Source organism: Triticum dicoccoides, chromosome 7A (genome assembly GCF_002162155.2).
Source record: "Triticum dicoccoides isolate Atlit2015 ecotype Zavitan chromosome 7A, WEW_v2.0, whole genome shotgun sequence".
Taxonomy (NCBI): Eukaryota; Viridiplantae; Streptophyta; class Magnoliopsida; order Poales; family Poaceae; genus Triticum; species Triticum dicoccoides.
In genome coordinates, this window is record NC_041392.1 from 559,385,046 (window position 1) to 559,397,381 (window position 12,336).

Genomic DNA, 12,336 nt, shown 5'->3' on the forward strand with positions numbered 1-12,336 from the left:
CACATTCGCAATCTTGCCACCAAGAATGCCTTTGTTACACGTGAAACCTGTTGGAGGTCCTGGAAGAGTTTGACATTACTCACTGCTGAAGCAGATCTTCAAGATGATGGGTCATGGAAAGATTCAAGTTTGACTCCACTCCTCCAAGGAATGCTCACTTGCGTCGGACTCCCTCACTTGAAGACTCTGACTACTCTTCCTCAGCTGCAACGGTGAATGCCAGAGTCATCGATGATCAAGATGATGCCACCTCACCACCTCCGACTTCAGCGCGTGTCGACACTGCGCCAAGTTCTTCTATGCCCCCGGACCTCAACGACGACCCTGCTACTTCGCCTACTCCTCATGGGAACGAGTAGAAGCTCTATGTCTTCAAACCTTTTTGGTCATTACTGACAAAAGGGGGAGAAGCATATGAGTTGATAGTCTTGAAGCGGGTCCATATGGATGGTTGCTTTATTTTTGCTACTTTTTCCAAGTGCTTACAACTCTCGCTTTTGATACATTTGGTTTTTTTTGAGTTGTAACACTTAAACTTGTTGTTCGGCTACTATATTTTCAACAATATGTGATGCGATGATAAATTCTGCATGTGCGACGATAAATTCCGCATGAAGTCATCTTGCAGACGTCCATTTTTTTCATTATGCATGTCATTACCTTCGATATATCCTTTCATGCATGATGAATTGTCTTCATAAGTAGAAGAGGAGCTCCGCAAGTACAACCTGCCATGTGCATTTGCATTCAAAGGCAAAATACTTGTATGCACATCTTCAGGGGGAGCCTTTCTGCTACTTACGAAGACAATACTTAAATCCTATACAATTTCACATACTTCTATCCCCGTTGAAAACTTCAACCAGTTTGTCATCAATCACCAAAAAGGGGGAGATTGTAAGTGCATCTAGTGCCACCCCTAGTTGGTTTTGGAGTATTGATGACAAACCTGGTTGAGGGACTAATGTGTTTGTGAGAATTGCAGGATAACACATGTAGTAGTCCCTCATTGATTTGGTTTACCTACCGGAGACGACCCCTAAAAATGTATGAAGACATTGAAGACAAAGGTGGTATGTGAAGGCATTCACATTGAAGACTATGACAAGAGAAGACATCGCGTGAAGACTATGGAGCGCGAAGACTTAGTTGTTTCATTTTCTTCTTTGTTGAGTCATAGGAACCACCGTACTGTTAAGTGGGGTCCAAGTGAATCAGTCAGAATGACTGAAGTGATGCCTAACCAAAATCCTATGTCTTCGAGCGAAGACAATGAGAGCAAATCTTATCCAGAGCTGGATAAGTCAGCTTTGCTTGTAGCTCAAGTAAAGTTGCCATGTGTGTTTGAAATCTGACAGTTGGAACACGTGTCAGTTCCTTAGTGACCCAGGGTCATTTCGGACAAATCAGGTCAGGTTGCCTAGTGGCTATAAATAGCCCACCTGAAAGTGCGTTATATCGACTAGAGGGGGGGTGAATAGGCGATTTTTATGGAAGTCTTCAAAACATGGAAGTTTCGAAGACAAACGATAGAAATAAACCTATTACCATGCAGCGGAAGGTAGACTACACTAAGCAAACCATAGTCAAGTATTCAATGGAGTGAAAGCACAATGACTAATAGCAGCAATGTAGTGAGGATCAGGTAGGAAGATATTATGAAGCCAAACAGAACATGCAGTCACTCAGTGAAGACAAAAGATAGTGCAATCATACAATGACTTCACAAGGAGTAACAGTAAGTAAAGGGAAGGGAAGGGTGAAACCAGTGACTCGTTGAAGACAATGATTTGTTGGACCAGTTCCAGTTGCTGTGATAACTGTACGTCTGGTTAGGGCGGCTAGGTATTTAAACCTGAGGACACACAGTCCCGAACACCCAGTCCTGAACACACAGCTTAGGACACCCATTCCTCACCATATTCCCCTTGAGCTAAGGTCACACAGACCTCGCCCAATCACTCTGGTAAGTCTTCAAGTTATACTCCCAAACCTTCACAAACTTCGTTCACCGACAATCCACAATGTCTCTTGGATGCTCAGAACGCGATGCCTAACCGGCTGGAGGATTCACAGTCCTCAAGTGTAATAAGTCTTCAGATCACACAGACAAGAAGACTTCAGCGATGCCTAATTCTCTTTGGCTCTGGGTGGTTAGGGCTTTATCCTCGCAAGGAATTCTCTCTCAAAGGCTTCGAGGTGGGTTGCTCTCAAACGACAAAAGCCGTACACTAACTCTGAGCAGCCAACCGTTTATGGTTGTAGGAGGTGGGCTATTTATAGCCACTAGGCAACCCAACCTGATTTGTCCGAAATGACCCTGGGTCACTAAGGAACTGACACGTGTTCCAACGGTCAGATTTCAAACTCACACGGCAACTTTACTTGGGCTACAAGCAAAGCTGACTTGTCCGACTCTAGACAAGATTCGCTCTCATAGTCTTCACTCGAAGACATAGGTTTTGGTTAAGCATCACTTTAGTCATTCTGACTGGTTCTCTTGGACCCCACTTAACAGTACGGTGGTTCCTATGACTCAATCAGAGAAGAAAAAGAACTACGAAAGATCTAAGTCTTCAAGCTCCATAGGCTTCATGCGATGTCTTCTCTTGTCATTGTCTTCAATGTGAATATCTTGATATACCACCTTTGACATCAATGTCTTCATGCATTTTTAGGGGTCATCTCTGGTAGGAAAACCGAATCAATGAGGGACTTCTACCTGTGTTATCCTACAATTCTCACAAACACATTAGTCCCTCAACTAGGTTTGTCGTCAATACTCCAAAACCATCTAGGGGTGGCACTAGATGCACTTACAATCTCCCCCTTTTTGGTGATTGATGACAAACTAGTTGAAGTTTTCAATGGGGAATATAATATGTGAAATTGTAAAGGATAAGGAATTGTCTTCATAAGTTGTAAGGGCTCCCCTGAAGATGTGCATATAAGTAATTTGCTTTTGGAATGCAAATGCACATGGCAGGTTGTGCTTGTAGAGATCCTCTTCAACTTATGATGACAATCCACTATGCATGTGAAGGTATGTGAAGATAATGACATGCATAATGGAAAATGGACGTCTGCAAAATGATCTAAGTGCGGAATTTATCGTCGCACATGCGGAATTTATCATCGCATCACGAGGTGGCAAATAAGTAGTAGACGACCATCGAGTTTAAGTGTTACAACTCAAAGAACCAACTGTATCAAAGCAAACGAGAGTTGTAAACACGAAGCAAAAAGTATAAAGCACCCGCCCATATGAACCCGCTTGAAGACTATCTAACTCATATGCTTCTCCCCCTTTTGTCAGTAAGGACCAAAAAGGTTTGAAGACATAGAGCATCTACTCGTTCCCATGAAGAGTATGTGAAGCAGTAGGGTCGTCGGTGGTGTTTGGCGGTGCAGAAGAACTTGGAGCAATGTTGAAGCATGCTGAAGGAGGTGGCGGTGAAGTAGCATCGTCTTCATCCTCGATCACTCTGGCATTCACAGTTGCAGCAGAGGAAGAGAACTCAGAGTCTTCAAGAGATGGAGTTCGTCGCAGCACTGCCCTTCGAGGAGGTGTGGAGTCAAACTTGAAGCGTTCCGAGAAGCCATCCTCTTGAAGATCATCTTCAGAGAACATAAGCGTCAGTCCTTTCCATGTGCGTCGAGAGGTTTCATGTGCAACGAAGGCATTCTTGGTGGCAAGATTGCGAATGCGGTTGACATCCACCACGAGGCTTTGCATTCGACGCTTCAGCCAGTCATGATGCCTATCCTGTTTCTGATGAAGAGCCACAAGAAGCTCTCGATCATTAAGAATAGGAGTGCACTTCTTGGATCATTGGGCAATTATGCTATCAGTGGCTTCAGTGAGAGCAGGATGCGGTGCACGTGTAGTGCCAGCCAAAGGATACACACGGGTGACTGCTTCAACTCCTTCAATGTTCTGAGAAAAACTTTGATGCTCTGCATTTTGAAGACTTAGAGGTTCCTTGGCAGGCTCAGGATAGATGGCTTCAATAGACATATCCACATCAGGCAGAAAGATCCTATGATTGCGAGCAGATGGCTGATATGAGATAGCAGAGTGAAGTTTGATCAGCCGCATTACCCATGGGGCATAGAACTTCAAGCCAAAAAGATCAGAGCCTGATGCAGCAAGTTGGCGAATGAAGAAGTCCTGTGCATTGAAGCATTTGCCATGAAGAATATAGAAGACCAAGGTCTTCATTGCACCTTCCAGCTTGGCATGTGGAGAGTGTCCTTTGATGGGCCAGAGAGTTCGCCTTATGATGTGATAAATAGTCCTTGGCAGATACTCAAGGTCTTCAACAAAGAACTCTTTGGGATATGCAGCATCTTGGGGTAATGGCTTCATCATACTGAGCATCTGACTCATGTTAGGTTTAGGCTTCTGAAAGATGCTCTCCACAGCTTCATTGTGAAGTTGACAGCCAGATTCATACAGATCGCCAGGAGTGGGTAGACCAGTGAGCTCAATGATGTCAAAGGCTTTGGCTTTGTGATGAACATTTCCTGTCATCCACTCCAGGACCTAGGTCTTTGGATCTCTGTTATACCCGCGGATGTGAAGTGTGGCATAGAATTGGAGCAGCAACTCTTCATTCCAATGCTCTTGGTCAGTGATGAACAGCAGCAATCCAACCTCTTTGAAGCAATCCAGAGCTTCTTCCAGACAGGGCAGGCCAGCTATTGCTTCAATGTCAAGACGCTTGTGTGGGAAGATGCGATCTTGATTGTATACAATGCAGGAGTAATAGCTTCGCTGCGGATAGCTCCAGAACCGATCAGATGATATTCTTTCCCTTGAGTAGGGGTTCCTGGAGCTATTGAAGAAAGTGTTGTCTGCTTTGAAGCCATTGATATTGAAGGATCCAGGTGCTGATGCAGGACCTGGGAACCTGGGCAATCTTGGGATTGACTTCTGTACCTGAGGCCTGTGCTCAACATGATAGTCGAACTGAGGACCGGCAGCAGGCGCAGGAACAGAAGCAGTGGGATCAGTGGCTTTGCTGACTTCTGGCGCTTGGGTTGGTGAGGGCTCCACATTAGCTTCAACCATGACAATGTCAGTGGTGTCATTGGTGTTGGTGGTGGCAGCCTCAAGATTTTCAACCTCCACTTGACGAGCTGGAGGGTCGGTCACAGTCACGTTCTCCTCGAGAACAGCTTCTTGGTGAGACGGGGGTGTAGCAGCGCTTGGTGTTTCTTCTTCATCGGCTGATGCAGCCGGAATGTCTTCAGCAGCTTCAGCTTCAGACTCAGAGACTGGAGGCCTTGGTCCTTTGCGAAGCCTGCGCAACGCTGGTGACGCCTGTGGAGTTGGTGTTGGCTGGGACGCAAAGTCTTCTTCCTCTTGTGGGCGATCAGCCCATGAAGCATCCTGAGTAATTGGCGTCAGAGGACAACCAATGCTGATGAGTTCACTGTGCGTTAGCACAGGCGATGATACATGTTGGTGCTCGAGCTGAGGAAGGGCTGCATCATCTTCAACATGGTCATGGTGACCAATGTCTTCAGCAGCGATGGGATCAGCTGCTGGAAAGTCTTCAGCTTCATGAGTCTCTGTGAAAGCAGGCTCATGGATTGTCAGTTGGCGCTCTTGAGGTTCAGCGCCAGGACGAACCATGGAAATGGGTTCAACAATCAAAGGCTCTGTGGGAGCAGCCCGTTCTTTCTTGGTCTTCCTCTTCTTCTTGGAGGGGGCACTAGGAGAGGCTTCAGGATGTTTCCTCTTCCTGGCTTCAGCCTCAGCAATCCTTGTCTTCTTCAGCTCTGAAGCGGTTGACCGGGCTTTTGGCTTCGAGCCAGTCATGCTAGTTGGGAAGACAATGGGATCTGCTTCCTGCCTTGGTGCGAGAGGTTCGGCCACAATGGGCTTCTTCTTCTGCTTAGCAGCCATCCTGGGATCAATGCCCGGACGCCCAAGGGCCTTGCGCTTCTCAGCTTCATTGTAGCCTTGCACACACTTGTCAGCTAGGCTCGTCATGCGCTCCCGAGAACCCTGAGCTTCTGTGCATTTCTTGAGAAAGGCTTCTTTGAGCTCGTGCAGCATAATCTTGAAGTTTTTCACCTCTTGCACGCTGAGCTTGGCCATATGCTTCTTGAACTGAGCCTTTTCATAGTCAATCGTTTGCTTCAGTTCGACGATGCGCTGAGCGAGAGCTAGCTCTGAAGCAATGGCATCATGGAAGGCGACACTGAGGCCAATGGGTAGTTGCAGATCTTCGAAGCTGATGTTTGGCATGTCAAACCACTCATCAATGAAGTTGTGGATGATTGTCACGTCAAAGAGAGGCAGATCATTGAAGATTTCTGCTTCTTCTTTGCTCTTGATGAGTTGCTCAAGAGCGTCATCGGCAAGATCTTCATCACTGGACAGATCAATGGCATCATTGTGCAGAATGGCAGCAGCTGTCAGCTCTTGGCCGGTGTGTGGCAGAGGCATCTTGACCTTCTGGGGCTTGGAGATGCGTGAAAAATCTTCAGACTGCACACTGTCTTCAGGAGGTGCAGTTGCCAATGGCTTCGCTCGTGAGATTTTTGGTGCAGAGGCAGGCTTGGAAGCTTTTGGCTGCTTCAGTTTCTTTGGCTTCGCACTATAGGCGCTTCATCTGAGCCAGCGTCATCTGCAGGCTCATTTATGGCAGTACCTTGAACCACTATATGGGTGATGAGACCTTCAAGGTTGTAGAAGGGCCCAAGAAGATTGGGTTCAGCTTCGCGAGTTCCATTAGCACGGGGAGCAGAGGGACCAGGGTTGAAATCTAATTCCAAAGACTTCTTGTTCTGCTTCGCTGAGTTCTGGGCAAACTGGAAGTTGCGCTTAAACAGATTGTCGTCACGACACCATAGCAGTGACGATGGGTCAGCATCCGCAGGCTGTGGTCCACGGACCATACAGGGATAGAAGCCTTGTTCAATGGCTTCAGCTCTGGTCCTGGGTTGAAGATTTTTGTAGAGGATGTCTCCCCATGGTCGCTTGATGGCATTCTTTTCAGCATATTCCTTTGTCACAAATCTGTACTTGAACCACTGTTCTGCCCAATAGCGTCGAATCCATTGGATTCGTGTCTTGCGCTGATTGTAATCCTCTTCAGGATCTGTCTTGTACAGCTCTGAGAGGTCATCGGGTAGATCTCTTGATGTTTCTCCTCGACGCTTTCTGCCACCCTTCCTTGCTGATTTCTCTGAAGCCATGAACTTTAAACTGAAAGGCTTCAATACGTTCAAAGGCTTCAAAGGTTTTCGCTTGCTGGACAAACAGGAACTGGCTTCGGGAGAATTTATGTGATGCTGTAAGTATTCTGCAAATGAATGCAGACTATGAGAACCAAGGGATTCTCCCACGGACATGTACATGTGACAGCATTAAGGTGCAAGGGAAGGGGAAGAGGTCATATGCATTCTCAGAAGATTTTGAAGATAAATCAGTTTAGAAGACATTGACCTCATCGTGCGAAGACATTCACTTATAGATAAGGAGTTGGTTCCAGATTTGTACGAATCCATGGATCAGTACAAATGAGGAATCTAACTACTTGTGAAGCATAAGTGAATATACTAGGCATGTTATGAGATGCAGTATGAAAGAGATCCAACTTGTGTGAATAGAAACTGCTTGTGGTAGAAAGTGATAAAGCTATAGGATCAAAGGGGCCGTAAAAAGGAAGTTTTATTTACCACACAAAGAACTGCTAGACGGAGTGGAAGAGGAGGCCGAGCAGTTCAATCTTCCGTGCCCTAACTTGGTGACGGAGGACACCTACGGCGACGGCATAGAAGACGATGTCCGCAGTCGGCGTGAAGACGACGTCGGAGAGGTTGCGGCAGCGAAGCGCTTCGTTGCCGGCGTCGTCGAGGGCTAGCGGTGGCGCTAGGGTTCATGCGAGAGTGGAAGAAGAGATAATGACTGCTGTGAGGCGTGTATTTATAGGTACAGGGGCGGTACTGCGTTATTACACAGGTGCCCCTGGCGATTCACATCTGAGGGACACGTGGCTGTCATGCAGCATATCGGGGGTTGTTCCACGTCCCACGCACTCCTGGATTATCAGGTGGTCGTTCCCACTTCTCTGGGTTTCAGGTGAAGGAATGAGCATTGAAAACGGACTTAATGTTTGTCTCTGTATCTTCTGCTGACAAGGACGCAAAGAAGACATTCGACAGTTTCAATAGAATGCATATGATTTGGAGAGATAGAGTTTGAGATAGAAAGCATAGAGAGGTTAGGGTCCGATCACATTCACTTAGTTCAAAAGATTCAACAAAAAGACATAGCTATAAGTGAATGCTGTAGAGGATAGAACACTAGTATGTATATATATATATATATATATATATATATATATATATATATATATAATCAACATAGTGAAGATAATCATGAAGACATGTTGAGATTGAAGCCAAACCAAATGTGAAGACATAGCAAATGTAACGCCATGAGTGAAACACTTCAAACAGAACATTTGGTGGTGGCGTTACCCACCTTATAGGAAGTATTAGACTCAGACACGGCGCACAATTATCATGGCGCTCCGAAGTCAAATTCCACATTAATGTATTCACACTTAGAATGTATGTCTTCATTGATTGAAGATATACTTTACTTCGTGTGTTGCACATCTAAGTCATCAATATGCATAAGTGTTAGGATGTGTGCCTGATCACAGGACATTTGAGGATTCCAAGATATTTAGCTCACACCGTAACTTGCAAAATCTCTTTTCATCCAAGGGCTTGGTGAAGATATCTGCCAACTGCTCTTCAGTGTTGACGTGTAAGATATCAATATCTTCCTTCACAACATGATCTCTGAGAAAGTGATGACGAATTTCAATGTGTTTTGTCTTTGAGTGCTGAACTGGGTTGTTGGCAATCTTGATGGCGCTTTCATTGTCGCAGTAGAGTGGCACCTGCTTCAGATGAATGCCATAGTCCTTGAGTGTTTGCTTCATCCACAGAAGCTGAGCGCAGCAAGATCCAGCAACAATGTATTCAGATTCAGAAGTGGAGAGAGATACACAGTTCTGCTTCTTTGAAGACCAACATACAAGTGATCGTCCCAAAAAATGACATGTGCCTGATGTAGACTTGCGATCCACTTTTTCACCAGCATAATCAGCATCCGAGAATCCAACCAGATCAAACTCTGAGCCCTTTGGATACCATAATCCTAGAGTTGGGGTGTGAGCCAAATATCGAAGAATTCGCTTCACAGCTAAGTGATGCGACTCCTTTGGTGCCGCTTGAAATCGAGCACACATGCAAACACTAAGCATAATATCTGGCCTAGATGCACATAGATAAAGTAAAGAACCAATCATGGAGCGGTATACCTTTCGATCGAACTCTTTACCGTTGTCGTCGGGACCCAGATGATGTTTGGCTGGCATTGGCGTCGTGAAGCCTTTGCAGTCTTGCATACCGAACTTCTTCAGGCAATCTTTGAGATACTTCTCTTGAGATATGAAGATGCCGTTGCGTTGCTGTCGTATTTGAAGACCGAGGAAGAACTTCAGCTCTCCCATCATGGATATCTGATATTGCTCTTGCATCATATATCCAAACTCTTCACTGTACTTCTGATTGGTGCAGCCGAAGATAATGTCATCCACATATATTTGGCACACAAACAGTTCACCATCATATGTCTTCGTGAAGAGAGTGGGGTCGAGGGAACCAGGTATGAAGCCTTTGCTCTTCAGGAAGTATTTGAGTGTGTCATACCAGGCCCGAGGGGCTTGTTTGAGGCCATACAGTTCCTTGTTGAGCTTGTATACCATGTCAGGATGTTTTGGATCTTCAAAGCCAGGCGGTTGTGCAACATACACTTCTTCTTCAATCTTGCCATTGAGAAAGGCACTCTTCACATCCATTTGATATAGAAGTATGTTATGATGATTTGCATAGGCCAGCAGTATGCGTATGGATTCAAGTCTAGCCACAGGAGCAAATGTTTCATCGAAGTCAATGCCTTCCACTTGAGTATATCCTTGAGCAACGAGACGAGCTTTGTTTCTGACCACTTGACCATGCTCATCTTGCTTGTTGCGGTATATCCATTTGGTGCCTATTATGTTGTGCTTCCGAGGATCAGGACGCTTAACTAGTTTCCATACATTATTCAGCTCAAACTGTTGAAGCTCTTCTTGCATAGCTTGAATCCATTCAGGTTCCATGAAGGCTTCTTCAACTTTCTTGGGTTCTGTTATTGAGACGAATGCGAAGTGCCCACAGAAATTTGCTAGCTGAGTTGCCCTTGAACAAGTGAGCGGATTGGGTGCATTGATGCTATCAATTATTCTCTGAATCTGCACTTCATTGGCAACACAAGGATGTGCAGGGCGAAGGTTCTGCTCTTGCTGATCATCGTCATTGTTAGTGGGATTGTCTTCAGGCTGAGCATTGTCTTTAGGTTGATCAAGTGCGGAGATGATAAGTTCCTCTTCAGGTTGAGCTTCAGAGGGTATGATTTCTCCGGTTCCCATAAGCTTGATTGATTCGCTAGATGGAACTTCATCTAGCACATTTGGGAGGTGCTCTCTTTGTGAACCGTTAGTCTCATCAAACCGCACATCCACTGTTTCAACCACTTTATAATGAAAGAGATTGAAGACTATGTAGGAGTGTGAATCCTTTCCATATCCAAGCATAAAACCCGCATGTGCTTTTGGTGCAAATTTTGAAGTGTGATGTGGATCCTTGATCCAGCACCTGGCGCCAAATACTCTGAAGTAACTGACATTTGGCTTCTTGCTAGTAAGGAGCTCATAAGATGTCTTGTTCAGAAGCTTGTGAAGATAAACACGATTGATTGTATGGCATGCAGTGTCAATGGCTTCAGGCCAGAATTTTCTTAGAGTCTTGTATTCATCAAGCATCGTTCGGGCCATCTCAATGAGTGTTCTGTTCTTGCGTTCGACGACGCCATTCTGCTGTGGTGTGTACGGAGCTGAGAATTTATGTGTGATGCCCAAAGTGTCAAGATATGTATCAAGGCCAGTGTTCTTGAATTCAGTGCCATTGTCACTTCTGATGTGCTTTATCTTGGCGCCATAGTTGTTCATTGCTCGATTGGCGAAGCGTCTGAAGACATCCTGCACTTCAGTCTTGTAGAGGATTATGTGCACCCAAGTATATCTAGAATAATCATCAACAATGACAAAAGCCATAGAGACAAGCAGTAGTAGTAAGAGTTGAGTAATGAGTGGGACCGAAAAGATCCATGTGGAGCAGTTCGAAGGGTCGAGTAGTTGTCATGATTGTCTTCGAGGGATGTTTGGCCCTCGTCATCTTTCCTGCTTCACAGGCACCGCATAAGTGATCTTTCTTGAACTTGACGCCCTCGATGCCTACGACATGCTTCTTCTTTGCAAGGGTGTGGAGGTTCCTCATGCCAGCATGCCCTAGCCTCCGATGGGAGAGCCAGCATTCTGAAGCTTTTGCTAGAAGACATACGGCAAGCTGTGGTCCTGCTGAGAAATCTACCACGTACAAATCATCTTTCTGATACCCTTCAAACACTAGAGACTTGTCAGATTCCATTAGAACAAGGCAGCGATATTTTCCAAATATTACGATCATGTTCAAATCGCAAAGCATTGAGACAGACATTAAGTTGAAGCCAAGGGATTCAACAAGCATGACTTTATCCATGTGTTGATCCCTTGAGATTGCAACTCTACCTAGACCCAATACCTTACTTTTACCAGTATCAGCAAATGTGATGTGACTCTTGTCGGATGGAAGTAAGGTTGAGTCCATAAGAAGGCTTCTTTTGCCAGTCATGTGATTGGTACACCCACTATCAATAATCCATTCTGAAGACGCTGGTGTCGTACCCTACAGTGCAGTTAGGGGGATAGGCTTCACGAAGAGAATTGTGAAACAAAAACATTTGACGAACCAATGGGTTATGAAAGCTTAGATCCAGATTAGGACTAATAGGGAGAGTAGCAAGCGATTCAGGAACGAAGTACATAGTAAGACCATTCGGGCATTTGATCTTGCGCCCTACAAGATGTTTAAAGTTCCCAGCAATAGCGTCAGACGATTTTGGTTTTCTGCTGGAGACCTTTCCCTGCAAAAGAGAGTTAAGCTTTCTTAGCCACCCACATCTTCAAGGGTGGCTTAGAAGCAATAAGTCTAAGTGCAGCATCTGAGAACTTTGGCTTTGGAGCCCTAGCAAACAGTCTTGCAGGTGGACAATAGTATTCATAAGAATAAGCATAGTAGTTCTTGGTCTTATGAACATGGCGGTTAAATGAACCGCGCTCATATTCATAGGCCTGAGTAGGGTTTCCCTGCAAACATTTGCGT